Source organism: Canis lupus, chromosome 7, assembly GCF_003254725.2.
Source record: "Canis lupus dingo isolate Sandy chromosome 7, ASM325472v2, whole genome shotgun sequence".
Taxonomy (NCBI): domain Eukaryota; kingdom Metazoa; phylum Chordata; class Mammalia; order Carnivora; family Canidae; genus Canis; species Canis lupus.
Genome location: NC_064249.1, coordinates 48669307 through 48682354, shown reverse-complemented (window position 1 = coordinate 48682354; position 13048 = coordinate 48669307). Strand labels below are relative to the sequence as shown.

Genomic DNA, 13048 nt, shown 5'->3' with positions numbered 1-13048 from the left:
AGACAGCCTTGGATTATGCCTACTGTCCTGAAATAATAATTAGCAACCCCTTTCATATTAAAAGTCATATTAAATAACAAATTATACACTTATCCTACAAACACCATACTTTCAGTCAGTCTATTAGTTTGCTGTCCTCAGAAAAAAACCCCTAGAGGAACATGATGATAATGAGTCTTCGGTTACACTGATGTGCTAGTAAGAGGGAAGTATTGAGCACTGAAGATAAATGTCATCTATTTCATGATTTTGCTTCAGCCCTGGACTCATCTGGGACATCTATTCTGTCCATATCTTGTTTCTAGCACTTCCCTCATGTAACAATGTAACACAGGACCTCTCATACTTGATTACAACTACTCTATCAATTAAAATCAACCAAGAAAAGCAGACAACAACTAAATCATACATTTGCAGGAGATCATGCATATAATCTGCTAAGTAGAAAGGGTACCAAGGTAGACGGGTACCAAGGCCAAAATGGCCACCACTGCTGCTGGCAGAGGAAGAATTAGAGAGGAAAATGGGGAAACCTAAATAACTCACAAACTCAGTAACAGTCTCACAAGGAATAGAAAGTTGCTGTGGCAGATAATGAGGTACACTCAGGCAGCATTAACTGAGTAGATCTGAGAGCAAATTTAGCTTCCTCCAGACACTCCACTTGCCCTTTTGACTAGGTCAGATACCTCTGTGAAATTTTCCATAAATACTCCAGATTTCCTTTCTCATAACCCTTGCCACACTTTCCTGTTATTATTTTTAAGTTATCCACCCTTTAGCTAGAATATAAACCCCATAATCATAAAAATAATTAACATATTTTGTCAGGCAGTGGTCAAAGCACTGCATGAATTCAATGAATCCTCAAGGTCTCCCCACCAATAAGATTCCTCTTACTTATGATTCAAAAATAAATGAAACTGAGACACAAGTAGATTTCTCCAGCTCATACATTTTCTGAGAGGTAGAACTAGTACAGTATTCAAATTCAGATTGTTTCAACCAATATGCTATGTTGCCTGCTTTAGATAGCAGACACTAGGCTGTCATGTTCTTTATGGCTGTTCCCCCAAGCCTGAACCATAATTAAGGCTCAAAAGTATTTATAAAATAGATGAATAAGTACCTTTCATATGCTGGCCACCATGGAAAGTACTATTCCAAAGAGACAAATAAGTCATAGCTCCTGCCTTTGAGGAGCTCACACTCCATCAAATCCCAATGAAACAAGCAAAACCTAGTCAGTCAATGAGATGAAGACAGGTAGATGATTAAAGCTTTGACCTTGTTCCACATATTTTAAAATCAACAGCCTTGTTGTTTAAAGTATGTTGCTTTGATTGAGCTTAAATTTAAAGAGGTGTTTTGCAAAAGTAACATAACAGAGGGAAATAAAGGAGAATCTTAAACAATGTGGTAAACTCAAAAGTACTCTCTCACTGATGTCACAACAGAAACACTGAAGAACTATAACGCTGTTTTCCCTTTCCTCTTGAAGGTGCTGCATTGTCCTTCAGTAGCAGGTCAGTAAACGGGGACACTGTGGACAATGGCTGAGGACAGCTCTGGAGAGAACTTACAATGTTAAATAGCTAGGAATAAATGATATACCATGATAGGACATGCTGTGAAATTTCAGCTTTGTATACCATGATCTAAAACACATGGTATAGGTTGTTGTTGTTTTAACTCTAAATTATAATGAATTACCAGAAGGGAGTTGTAAGAACATTTCAAAAACCAAATAAATCACATATAAGACACAATGACCATCAGTCTGGGGAACTTTGAAGAGAAAGGGCTGGCTATAGTCAATAGTCAAGAGTTGTGGGGGATACAAGAAAAGGGTAGGACAATAACTCTGGGATTAAATGAATTAGAAATAAAAAGGCTCCATTAGAGTTTGTCTGTGAGAAAGTGTTTGCTATTATGGTAAATGGTTATTCTTCCAACATTAATGTAGGAACTTTCTCAGCCATATATGTGCCTAGGATTATGTACTATGCCTTAAATCCTTTCTTGCTTGCCCACACTCTGAGATGAATTCTCAACATTTAAAGAGACCTTTTAGTTCCCCCAATCCACAGTTACACATCAACTCCAATCTCTACCGCACTGACACCATGATGACTGACATTGGTTTTGATTTGACATTTCAACCGTTGAAATGCACAGGCACACTCATTCGCACTTACATACATAGAGCCTTCAACTTGAAATTTGATTGGCATCAGTCATTTTATAACCTGTCTCTTGGGGATCAGACCAATGGACCTTTTTAAAGCTTGCCTTATTGAACTAACCCTTCTGATCTGGACGCATGATTCATACTTGCTAATCTTCTTGGGAACCTTCCTTATTCTTAACAAGCCTGTCATTTCTTTCCTTCTCTGAAATATTCTTCTCTAGGTACAGGATGATTTAAAATGTAGTTTTTTATGTCTCTTCTCAACTTTTGTGAGGAAAAAAAATGTAAATGCATGAAAGAAGCATCTATTCCACCAGATTAGTGCATTTCCCCAAAGGAATAGATATCACCATAGCTGTAGATTACATTTTAAAGGCACATAGGCTTCAATTCAACTCAACAAACATAACACCATGAAATGTTAGATCTGGAATGTTCCTTAGAGTTTTTAGTACAACCTTCAACCCAGTAAAAGAATCTCTATGTCACCTCTCTCAGATAATTATAGCCTGTGTTTGAACATATTCTGTTATTAAAAGTTATTTTGAAAGCAAATCTCATTTGAGGTTCTTCTACCTCTTAAAAGTTCTTACTTACTTAACACTGAAATCAAGCTCCTTTAACTCCATTCTAAGTGCTATTTTTGTCATCTGGAGACCTTCCACAAGACAGGGCTTGAAGACAGGGCTTCCACAAAGAAGGGAGACTCTCATCTCCCTTCCACAAGACACCTCAGGGCTGAACTAAGCTGGATGTGTACATTTCTATTATTTTTTTTATTTATTTATGATAGTCACAGAGAGAGAGAGAGAGAGAGAGAGAGAGAGGCAGAGACATAGGCAGAGGGAGAAGCAGGCTCCATGCACCGGGAGCCCGACGTGGGATTCGATCCCGGGTCTCCAGGATTGCGCCCTGGGCCAAAGGCAGGCGCTAAACCGCTGCGCCACCCAGGGATCCCCATTTCTAAAGATCTGTATCTTTCTTGCACTCAACCTCAGGACAATCTCTCCCCACTGCCATCCTTTAGTGCCTGTCACATACTCTGCAGGCACCCAAAGATCCACATTGTAAGAGGTTCTGTGATCATGCTTACAGGTTCTCTTAGAATATAGTTCACCTTTTGCTATTTTCCTAGCCCACCTCCTCTTCATCACAATGTGGTCTTCTTTTTTCCAGCATGAAAATCATTCTTATACATGGAGGCAAAACATTCCTTGGACAGAAAAGAGAACTGTCATTTATTGAGGGCCTGATATGTGTCAGGCACTGAACTAAATGCAAAGATGGGAATGATAAAAAGATGAGATAAATACAATACTTCCAAGAATTTTATAGTCTACTGGAGGGAAAGAGACACAGTTAAATATATATTGTGAAAAATAATGTGATACGTGCTATTCTTTTTCCTCATTTTTAAGTTTTTTTTTATTTTAATTCCAGTATAGTTAACATATAGTGTTATATTAGTTTCAGGTGCACAATATAGTGATTCAAGAATTCTATATGTTACTCAGTGCTCATCATGATAGGTGCTATCCTTTCAAATGACTCAAGCAATTTATAATAATACAGGAGAACTATATGATTTCTGTCTGATGGAGGAGAGTAAAGGGAGGGCAATATCCTCTACCCTGGGAAGGCAAAAGGCAACATATAAAAAGCCACAACATGAGGAAATATAAATCACATTTTATATAATAGCTATACTATCTATACATCTTTGATGTAGAAGTGATCTGTTCCTCTATGGTTTCAAAAGTCTACCCTTCTCAGGATAAACTTTATCCCATAAAACTCTCATTGGGTGTTTCCTGCACACAATACTCCCAGTTTTCATTACCTGAGAGATAAAACACAATCATATTCAGTTCCATACTATCTATACCCTTAATTGATACCATTTCTCTATTTAAGTTCTTCATTTCAGTATCCTCAAGAAGATTACAATTTCATAATTATAATCTTCGTAATTATTCTTATTTTAGCTTTCATCCTTTTAATCTGGGTGTGCTAACATTTCCAAATTACTGTCTCTCCTACCACAGACACCTTCTTCTTATGGAAGTTACCATACCTTCAGACTCTGAAAAGGGAGCTCGTGGCTGAATATCCACTCCACACTAGATAATAAAACAACATCTTGTCAGGATTTAGACAACAATCAACTGGATGACCATTAGTTCTTATACTGTATTGTCAGAGCTAGAGTAACCATCAAGGCAAATGGATGGTAAGGGCAGAGAAAAATTAAGATGAATAAATAGGCATGAGTCAGCAATAACAGAGAAAAGTTAAGATGAATAAATAGGCCATAAGTTAGCATATAAGCCAACTGAGAGAAAGAAAGAATGGCTCAAGCATGTAAGAGTCACAGAAGCAAAAGACCATGTGCCTCAGGAGTGGCCGATGGAGGTGCTTCTGTTCACAATGTGCCCATTCCAGTCCTTTCATGGGTGTCTGAACAGGGTTTAGTTTTATAAACTTAACTAACTGCAATAGCACCTATTATGTTCTTTCAATAAAATTCCTTTCTACTTGAACCTAAGTTTGTGGGCTTCTGTTCTTTCCAGCAAAGTAATCCTTAACTAAGACACACCTATAGGCTCTACCCATATTTCTTAAACCCCAATTTGTTCTTGGCCACTCTATACCAGCACAGCTTCCAATACTGTGTGCAGGAAAAATAATATAAAATTACAATTAAACAAATGGTAATATGTTTTTTAAATTTTTATTATACCTTAAAGTTAAATGAGCAAGGGAAAAGCATTTCATGTTATTTCCTTTTGTGTAATAAGAAAATGGAAGTGTTTAAAACAAGAGTTTGATGAAAAGAGGGAGAAAATGAAGTGGAAGGATTTGTGTACTTGATCTCCGAAATTTAAAAAGCAAAATCATGTTTGAATGTTTTGATATGGAGTAGCATAAAGATGAATCCCAGAGCTGCAAAAAAGAAGTCTTAAGGTACTCCATACCTAATTGAAAAAATAACTAATCCAAGTGGACAAAAACAATAAAATATGTACTTTAACTTTATATTTTTAAGTAGTAAAATAATATACAAGAATTCTAAGCAGTCCGTTCTTTTTCTAGTTGACTATACTGTTCTCTTACTGCAAACTTCCCATTAGATTGCCACGTTGAAAGTTGTCATGAGCCAGATGAGAGGACACAAGTGGGACAAGTAGAGAAAATACAGGACTTTTCCACAACACACCAGAAAATAAAAGCTTATTAAGATCCTCTGATTAATTTGTCCACATGTCTGTCTTTTCAAGCAAAACTCCATATACTTACATATACTCATCAGGAAGAAATGATTCTAATTAAAATTAGCATTAAGAGTCAGAGTTCAAAGTAGTCTCACTCCCCACCTGTTAGAAATTGAGAAAAACACCTATGTGGCCTCTACTCATGGGCTGAAATGAGAATCAAATGTATGAATGAATTTTGCAAAATTAAAAAAGGCTCTATGAATGTAAGATACTGTTAAATGTTGGTTACATATTTATCTTTTTTTGCAAATCTGGAAGGACTAGGGAATAAAATAATATGCTTCTCTTATCCTTTCCTTCCTCTACTTCCTTTAAAAGTTTGAAAACTAGTAATTAAAACTTCAGATAAATCCAAAGTTTTCTCATCCATAATGTCTTCATTGTTTCCTGGCTCTTTGAATGTCAATGAGTATATAGCTCAAAATTACTCCTGTCAATTATGAAGGTCCTTATCTTGGCATTGATTTTTACATGCACAGATCAATAGCAGGATATGGCCCAATAATTAATATTGGGAAACTGAATTGCTTTTTTTCCCAGGCATTTAGCTTTAGCAACAGAAGTATTTCTCTTTTATAAATACTGTGTTTTTATACTTATCCCATTTTGTTTGTTTCTAAGGCAAATTCTCCCATTATTTTTAACTCATCAAACAGAACTCTGTATCTGCCACATATGTTTTAAAGGCTAATGACTGAGTAGTCATATACAAAATATTTCATGCACAAATACTTTAAACACAGATTAAATTCTTTAGTCCATACTTTTCCTATATAGTCTTCCCCATGTATTCTCTAACACTGTTGTAATTTCACTGAAAGTCTTGTTTTTTTCAACAAACATTACTATGTGCCCAGCATTGTGTGAGGCACTGGGGAACACAAAAACAAACAACACATTTTCCCTTTAACTTCACAACCCATTAAATGGAAAACGACGTCATAATGAACATACAGTGACCTGTACAACAACAGATGTAAGCAGAATATGCAGTAGTAGTTACAAGTGCTCTTTCAACATGTGATGTAGCTGGCCCATACTGACTTGAGATAGTTGATTGTACACCTCTTTTCCCAACTGAATTCAGTGACTTCACAATGGGATTTCAAAATCAACTATGGTGGGAATATTTATATCATGGGACCAGGAAAATACATAAATTAGAACTCCCACCCTTTCCCCAACCCAGACAATCTTTTGTTAAATGTTTACTCACATCACTGTCTTTAACCTTTCCTGGGAGATTATGGAATGGTAAAGGCTAAACCAGAGATGCTGACCTTCAAATCCCTTTATTATCCTATCTAACATAACACAAGTGAAAAAGGCTTTTATAAATTGTACTTGTGTTTTTGCATAATCATTTAACAATTGCAGTATAAGGAAGAATGTTTTGTTGTTTTGAAGAATGGAATTGTGTTAACTTTTAATTCTTTGGACAGTTGATCCAACTAGCCAAGAAGTAGTGTGAACTGGTCATTTAAGTGAACAAACAAATACAAACAGTACATACCAACAAGGTAATTTTTGTCACTGAATTAATTAGTATTACAGCATTTTCAAAAGATGAGAATAGTATCTCCTAATGCTTTTAAGGTTTTAGGCTATCAGAGAAGTTTAAAATGTATAGAGAACTGTCACAAAATAAACCCTACTGATGTTACTTTGTCTTTGAATAGGCATGGACAAGTAGTTAAATAACTGACTGATTGTTCAAATTCAGATGAAGTCCTCATTAGGATAGAAAATCAAATACAGGTCAATATATGATAAACCTCTGAGTTCACTATAGGTCAAAAGTCACTAGAGTTTCTTGTATATAACAACCTGAATGAAAAGATTTACTATGGAGATTTTGTTCTCTCTCCTCAAGGAGATTCAGGCTGGGAAGTTATCTGTGCCACCAAGTTCTTCTTGGGTTTTTGGGGTTTTTTTTGCGTGTTTTTTTAAAAATTATTATTATCATAGAATAAAGTGTCAGTAAAGAAAAGAGATAGGTCAAAGAAACAAATAAAAGTATAAGCCTGCCATTCACAGATAATCCCTACTCAAGTTATAATGCACTTCCATTCATGTATATTTATATATACATACATACACACATTTATATTTTATAGACAGAGACAAGAGAGTTAGATTTGAAATTGCTTTGGTATATTGTATATATATTTCTGTATTATTATACACCATTATTACACAATTAAAATGTCAATGATGTATTTCCTTACTAGGTTCATTATTATCTTATCTGGTTAAATAATCCCTTATATGTAAGTTGTTTCCATTTTTTTCCCTGTAAATAATACAGTGATGACCATTCATGAAGTTAATCCTCACATATGTATTTATAATTAATTCCTTAGAATAAATACTTTAACATGGTAGTTGGGATCAAAGAGTAAAACAATTCTAAGAGTTTAGAAGTTGTTCTTCCACAGAAGTTGTACTAATTTTTACTTTTCCTACAATGTACAAGTAACATTTCTCTATATCTTCATCAACACCACATTTTAATTTTTTTCCAATGATAATTAAAAATCCCTTTCTTTCGTTTATAGTCTTTTGGGCATAAATTAAGTTAAATAAGTTTTTATAAGTTCATAAATTCCTAAGTTTATCAGTCACTTGAACTTCTTTGTGAATTTCCTATCCATGTCCTTCATCTAATCTTTTTGTGACAAAATGGAAGCTTTTTTATGCAGTAAGTATAAGAATTATTGTGTCTGTATGTAATAACTATTTCCTCAATGTCACATGCTAATGAATTCCAGGGTCAATATGCTTCAATGTTACTTTCCTTATAACATTTATCTATTGTAAAACAAATCCATTTGCTCTATCACCTACAGAATAAATCACCTCCTCAACTTATAAATGTTATTAACCAAATGTTATTAACCATAATTATAATGGTGATGATCATTAAATAACTTATATTTGTACAACATATAGTTTTTTGTACATTTATAAAGTGCATTTATGAAGTACAAGTATAAAGCACATAGCAGTGTTGAGTTCCCTAAGTAAATTGCTATATAAGAGTTATCCAAAACCAAATTTCATTATACTTAAGAAAAAAATAAAATTATCTTATAATATTAATGCATGCTACAGATGAAGAAATTGAGAAACTGAAAAACTATATGACTTGTTCTAATCACAGAAAATGATTAAAATATTATCTTCTGACTCCAATTCAACATTATTTTATCCTTTCACAAAACAGTCAACCAACTGGTCCAATCTATATTCTCAGTATTGTCTCTAATTTCTTCCAATTAACAAGGCTGATCTCCCATCAGTATGCCTAATATTCAAAAGCCACTGTCATTTCCAGCAACCTGAACTAGCTCAGGTAACAGCCAACATAGCAGCCACACCCTTTCACTACCTCTCCACACATACATGTAGCATTTTCCAAGATCAACTTAAGTCCAACTGGTTTCATAAAATCTTCCCCTATTTCTTAGCTCCAGAATGACCTAAAACATCTTTTTCAATTCTACTTCATATATATTTAATAACAATAATAGCTAATATGCATTGACCATTTTCAAGTGAAGAAACTGAAGCACACCACATACCATATGGTGATTTTAGGCTCTGTATGTTCACTGCTGTAAATCTGTCTTCCATATTAGCTTGCAGAGACATATCTTAACTCATTTATATTTCTCTCAGTAACAAGCACAGTATTGTACATACCCCAGACACCTTATAAATGCTCACTGAGCAAACACTGTCTATGCTGTTACCAGATTATTCATTTAGCAGCTCTTTTACCTGCATAAATAGTATATACATTATGAATCAGTTAATGATTATAATGTATCTTAGGTAATAATAGTTAAGAATCCTTTGCTAACCACTTATTACCAGATTAGATTTAACTGTCTTTAAGACTGGGACAATTTACTTATATGACTAGCATAAATTCTATTCACCTCTGCCCTTGCTAGAACTACACCATGAAAATTGATCACTATAAGCAATTGTTTGCACACATTTGTTTTTGTGACTCAGGAGCAAGATATTTCCCTTAGCTGATGATAACACATCATAACTGCCCCAGATATGTTGTTCAACGTAAGTTATATCAGTTTAAGTTTCCACAGAGGATACGCTAATCATATAAATAAATTATACATGGGTACAGGAAATTGCATTATAGCAAATTGGACAAATTGAGTTTAAGAGAAGAAAACATAATTGTGTAATTTTAGTAAGGAATAAATATTGACCAAAATGTACATTTTTACAAGGAATGTTATCTCTGATCAGCAACAAACATGTTTCTTGATCAATATTTGTAGTTTGATTCATTTCCTGCCATACAGAACTTGATGGGCTCGTCAATATATACAAAGGTTAAAAAAAAAAAAAAGAGGGAAGGTTGTTTTTAAAATGAGCTTTTCTAAAAGTTCTTTTTGCTTTGTTTCCTAAGTTTCCTAAATGTCTATAGGAACAATAGTGCAAAGGAAAGTTGGATCTGCTAAAAGAGAAGAATTTGATGATGAGCTTGAGAAATTACTGATCCAAGAGGTACAGCAGGAAGTGATAATGGAGGAAGGGGTCATGTCTTTAAGAGCCTTGAATGCAATACTCTGGTGATAAAACCTTATTTTTTATGAATTAGACAATAAAAAAAAAGTGAGCAGTGGATCACTGACATCACAACAATCTGTGTGGAATACCAATTTGTTTTTGTCTACAAATGTGAAAAGTACAGTATAGACAGGAAACAAGTCAAAGGACAGCAAAAGAATGAAAATTAGAGGTGTCTGGACCAATACTTGTCTAAAACACAATGATTCTTAGTGATCTTTTCAGAATCCAGAATTTCAGTGTTGAAGATGAAGATGATGACAAATTGCAAACTTAATTAAGAAGCAATGACTTTCAGAAGCTATCTTCAAGCATTGAACCAGCACCCACTGAAAGTACTATCATCTCCACCTATAAGCTAAGATTAGAGTTGCTTTGATAGTAGAGATTCCATGATCAATACAATGTCTCTTCAAGAATGGTCCTCAGGGCCAACTAACTGTATTCAAGGAGAGATTGACCACTAGTGCCATCAACATTCATGTGGTGACCTCTGGATCCCACAACTGCAGACATTTCTGCTCACAACAAGGGATAAGAGTGGAGACACACTTAGAGTCAGACTGTAAAAAAAACCATATCAATTCCTATAGGGATACACAAGTCAACATCAGCAGAGACTATACAAAGAAGAAAATAGAATTATACAGAAACATTCTTTTTTAAAACAGTCTCAATAAACCAAACTCCAGTAAGGTAGTCTCCAAGCATAAGTGATGAACTCTAGAGGCAGAGTAAGTGAACAGTGGATTGAAGACTGATAAAGCCATGAGAGAGAATTCTATAGCATCAGTCCACATCCAACTGAGTATGAACCCAAACCTGATTTGAGCAGCTGAAGAACTGCTCACTATATAGGACACTGTTTGCTGCAGCAACATGTGTCTCATGACAGGATTATTGAAAATATCAGATATGTAGGTGCCCAATAGGGCAGCCCTGAAAGACAGATGTGAGAGGAAAGAATGAGAGGAAAAAGAAGACTTAACAGAGCATTTACTTGAGGATTCTTGGCACATAAATATTGTCAAAATGAATGTTCTTTCTGTTGAGATGTGTTGGCTTTTCAGATTGCAAAAGCAATTACATGCATAAAAATTTGCAAGACACAAAAAATTATGAGGATAACTGAGAAAATGGCCTATGATTTCATCACCTAGAAATAATCAAGGTTAATTTTTGGGATGTTCTTTTCCATTCTTTCAGTGATACAAATATCTACAATTTCTAGAAGATTTGGAAACATGGCTGTTGTTTGTTCATTTTTGTTCATTTAAAAATACGGTATTTTCCTACATCATTAAATAAACTTCAAAACATGAAAATAAAAATACAGCTACATCTAGGCTCATCAATTGTAACAAATGTATCCCTTTGGTGGAGTTGTTGATAGTGGGGAGGCTATGCATACATTGCAGGGACAGGGATACTGCAATGTGTACTTTCCCTCATTTTTGCTGTTACCCTAAAACCACTCTAAAAAAGTTTTAATTTTAAAAAATTAACACAAAAATGGGGAGAAATTTGCCCTATCAACTATCAAGACATAGCTTCTACTGTAATTAAAACATTGTGGCAGGCAGCCTGGGTTGCTCAGTGGTTTAGCGCCGCCTTCAGCCCAGGTCCTGATCCTGGAGACCAGGATGGAGTCCCACCTTGAGCTCGCTGCATGGAGCTTGCTTCACCCTCTGCCTCCTCCTCTCTCTGGTCTCTTATGAATAAATAAATAAAATCTTAAAAAAAAAAAAACATTGTGGAAATATGAAATACATAGAATAGTTGAAAAAAACAGACCCATGCACCTATTTGGAAACTTGATTTATGACACAGTAGACATTATAAATCAATGGGAAAGGATGAACCCTTTAATGCCTTTTCTAGGAATACTGGTTACCCAAGTGAAATCAAATATTTACCTCACAGCATATACAAAAATGAATTCCAGATGTGTTAAAAATGTATACATAAGTGGCAAAACTATAAATCTTAGAAGATGATGTAGGAAATTATCTGTAATACTTCTAGCTTGGGAAGAATTTCTTAAACAAGATGCCAAAAGCAAAGCCAAAAAAAAGATTATAAATTTGACTCTATTAAAACTAGGCATATATCTTTATTGAAAGACAATAGGAATACATACACATATGTATATACATATTTATAGATATATACAAAATAAATGTAGATCATATATTAAATACATGCAGATACATATTACATGCATGCATTAACAGATTTTTAAATAAATAAATGACTGAGCTCACTTTAGCACACCATAACTGCTCTACCTCAAATGTCTTTTCCTCCTTAAGCTAGTCTGATAAATTCCTATAGTACCTTTAATACACCATGAACCTTTTAATTCTGAGGACACTTGCCTGACAGCCACTCTCCACTTCACTTGGCTAAGCAGTCATTCATCTATCCTTTGTGCCATTTCTGTACTTTGCACGTTCCAACAATTAGAGCATCTCCTTCATGAGTCAGGTACTGTGAGAAGAGCTTTCTTAACATCTGCTACCTCATTTCTTCCTCACAACAATATTTGTGTTGTGATGCATCAGTCGCTCAATTTTATAGATGGAGACAGTGAAAATCAGTACATTCACCTAATAGAGTCTCATACATCTAAGAGACAGAGCTATAATCTGAACTCTAGTCTAGATTGCTGCTAAGGCTCTATTGTTCAGCACTGCTATGCAATAGTGTACATATTAAACAGTATGGCTTACATCAAAAAAAATTTTTAAGCTATCTGGTTATCTATTGCACATAACAAAGTACCCTGAAACTTAATGGTTAAAAAAACCATATTTTATATATTTCATGACTTTGTGGGTCTGGAATTCAGGAAGATCTCAGCTGAATTATTCTCCTATTCCACATTGTGTTGACTGAACCCACTTGATAGCACTCAACAGAATACTCAGCTAAGACAGTGTCACTAAAACATCTAGTGCCTAGGCAAAGATGACTA

General features: G+C 34.7%; 1 long non-coding RNA gene across 16 annotated transcripts in view; it reads right to left on the bottom strand.

Annotated features, from left to right (window-relative positions):
- LOC112647822 (uncharacterized) overlaps positions 1 to 13048 on the bottom strand; it is a 118410-nt gene that overhangs the window by 27851 nt on the left and 77511 nt on the right. For 11 of the 16 annotated variants that reach the window (XR_004817059.2, XR_004817049.2, XR_004817054.2 and 8 more), the window contains 2 exons: positions 3309 to 3404; positions 1130 to 1240 (listed from right to left, as the gene is read on the bottom strand). The exons of 3 other annotated variants lie outside the window; for them this stretch is intronic. This is a non-coding gene — a long non-coding RNA (uncharacterized LOC112647822). The remainder of the gene's footprint in view (positions 1 to 1129; positions 1241 to 3308; positions 3405 to 13048) is intronic. 2 more of the 16 variants (XR_004817057.2, XR_007412062.1) reach the window with 1 other exon arrangement.